Source organism: Bos javanicus, chromosome 23, assembly GCF_032452875.1.
Source record: "Bos javanicus breed banteng chromosome 23, ARS-OSU_banteng_1.0, whole genome shotgun sequence".
Lineage (NCBI taxonomy): Eukaryota > Metazoa > Chordata > Mammalia > Artiodactyla > Bovidae > Bos > Bos javanicus.
In genome coordinates, this window is record NC_083890.1 from 40,392,890 (window position 1) to 40,395,714 (window position 2,825).

Consider the following 2,825-nt stretch of genomic DNA (forward strand, 5'->3'; position numbering starts at 1 on the left):
GAAAAGGCCAAGAAACTTTCAAAGACTCATGCTGCTGGATTAAGGCCAGCAACTTCCTCCATTCAGACTTTTAATATATATTACAAAAAAAGCTTATTTGCTTAAGATCCTACAATTGTTTTTTTTTTTCACAATAAAAACATTTGTTAAATCTCGTGTTTTATTTTGTGAAAAGCATGTGATACAACATATAATACATCACTTAGTTGAGAGATATAATTATTATACCCAAAGACTTTATATATTTTTCATGGGTTTTCCAGTTCATGTTTTATATTCTTTGAAATCTGTAAGGTTTATGAATACTCTTTCATAGGGAAAATATACTTTAAACATTTCCACTGTTTTTCCTAGTCTTCTTTGAGTATAATTTCAGTATGATAATGTGATTCTCCAAAGTAATAGCTGACATATCCTACAGATGTTCTAATAAGTGATAATATGTACAAATTAGTGTTATATTAGTGATATATCTTGTATTTCTTAGCCCTCAATGTGTTCAGTCGCTCAGTCACGTCTGACTCTTTGCGACCCCATGGACTGTAGCCCACCAGGCTTCTCTGTCCATGGAATTTCCCAGGCAGGAATAGTGGAGTGGGTTGCCATTTCCTTCTTCAGGTATTACTGGGTTTTATGCTGCTCACAGCCAAAGCATTCCTAGCTGATGGAGTGTTTCACCTGTAACATTTATAATTCCCTCAACACTCCAGATGGCAGCCATTATTACCCCTGCTTTATAACTGAGAGAAAGTGAGGCACAGAGCCTAACTGAATTGTCTGAGGCTACGAACGATCTCATCACTTTACTAGTGTTTCCAATTTTTAAAAAGGTGTCATGGGGCTTCCCTGGCAGTCAAATGGTTAAGACTCTGCACTTTCAATGCAGGGGGTGCAGGTTCAATCCCTGACCAGGGAACTAAGATCCCACATGCCACACAGTGTGGCAAAATAATAATAATAATAATTAATTTAAAAAATAAAAACAGGACTTCCCTGGTTCAGCCGTTTGGGAGTCTGCCAGCCAAAGCAGGAGACATGGGTTTGATCCCCGGGGAGCAGCTGAGCCCACGCACCACAACTATTGAGCCTGTGCTCTAGAGCCCAGGTGCTGCAATTTCTGAAGCTTCGAGCACTCTGGAGCCTATGCTCCACAACAAGAGAAGCCTGTGCCCTGCAACTGGAGAGTAGCCCTCAATCACGGCAACTAGAGAGAGCCTGTGTGCAGCAACGAAGACCCAGCATAGCCAAACATTAACAACAATAAATAACTCTTTGAAAATAAAAAAATAAACAGGTGTCATTTACTGGCTAAATATGTTTCCTGCACTTACACAGCACTCTTCTACTCTCTGTTTCTGTGTGTGTGTGTGTTGTGTTGTGTTTTTCCTACTTGGAAATTTTGGCTCTAGTTTTAATTCTGCTACAGGCTGTCTTTGAGATTTCACCTCACTTACTTTCCACTCCTTAAAATGAACTTCGATTAAAGTTCAGAAGTCTACGATGCCACCATGACCTCACAACTGTGAGTTCACAACACTGTAGATTCTGTCTTTTGTTTGTTTTCAAGCCCAGATTGCTTTGCCTGTGGCAGATATGCAGTAATTATGTTAAGTATGGTTTAATTAAATTCCACTCTGAGGACGTATAAAAGAAATCTCAAGTACCATGGGGAAATATTAATTCAAGCTCACAAACTAGATATTGAGAATTATGTTCCTTAGAAGAAATATATACCATACAAGTGCAAGATTCATTAATCTACTCAAGAAATACTTGTTATATATCTCTTATGGTCTAGTCTCTTATAAACATGGGGCTGGTCATGATTTTATGAGGATCTGGCATTACAGTCGGGGGATATATATGAGGAGTTACAGGACAGCACAGAAGTGTAATACTTCAAGGACTTATGGGAGATTTCAGGCTTTTTCAGACCCAGGCAATCCCAGTCTGGTGAGATGAAAAACTCCACAGTGGAAGTGAAGGCTGAGCTAAGTTTTGGAGGATGGTTATAGATTCTGGCAGCAAGACAGAGGAGATGGGGTGGGAATGACTCTTGCTGAGAAAATATGTCCAAGTCTGTTCAGGCAACATAAGAACTTGTCTTGAGAACTGCAGATCTGGTCTGTATGGCTGGAGTATAGGATGGAGTTGGGGAAGAAGCTAAAGAACTAAGATGGAGCCTGGGTGGTAATAACCACGCTGAGGGGAACGGATTTCCTTTGGCAGGCAATGTGCCAGGAATATGATCAGATTTGAAACTTTAGAAAGGGTGCTGTGTAATGTGAATTTTGTAATATGGTCAATGTCATACACAGTAGCCTCTTTGTTATTCCATGCCCATAATATGACTGATATTTATATAGTCTATGAATAACAGAGATAGAGGGTGGCGAGAAGATGCAAAAGAAGAATGTTTCAAGGTTCTACAGGTAAGATGATGAGCATTTGAACTAAGTCATGGAAATGGGGATGGAAAAGAATAGTCACAAGTAATTTGAAGAGGTACAAAGATAACACTAGACGACTGATTAAATGATGGTGGGGCTAGTGATCAATGCAAAGAAATAGAGGAAAACAACAGAATGGGAAAGACTAGAGATCTCTTCAAGAAAATTAGAGATACCAAGGGAACATTTCATGCAAAGATGGGCTCGATAAAGGACAGAAATGGTATGGACCTAACAGAAGCAGAAGATACTGAGATGGCAAGAATACACAGAAGAACTGTACAAAAAAGATCTTCACGACCCAGATAATCACAATGGTGTGATCACTGACCTAGAGCCAGACATCCTGGAATGTGAAGTCAAGTGGGCCTTAGA

General features: G+C 39.6%; 1 non-coding gene across 1 annotated transcript; it reads left to right on the forward strand.

Annotated features, from left to right (window-relative positions):
• Positions 1–843: 843 nt before the first annotated feature.
• On the forward strand, positions 844–916 carry TRNAE-UUC (transfer RNA glutamic acid (anticodon UUC)). The gene has a single exon. It is a non-coding gene; the product is annotated as a tRNA-Glu (tRNA).
• Positions 917–2,825: the final 1,909 nt, after the last annotated feature.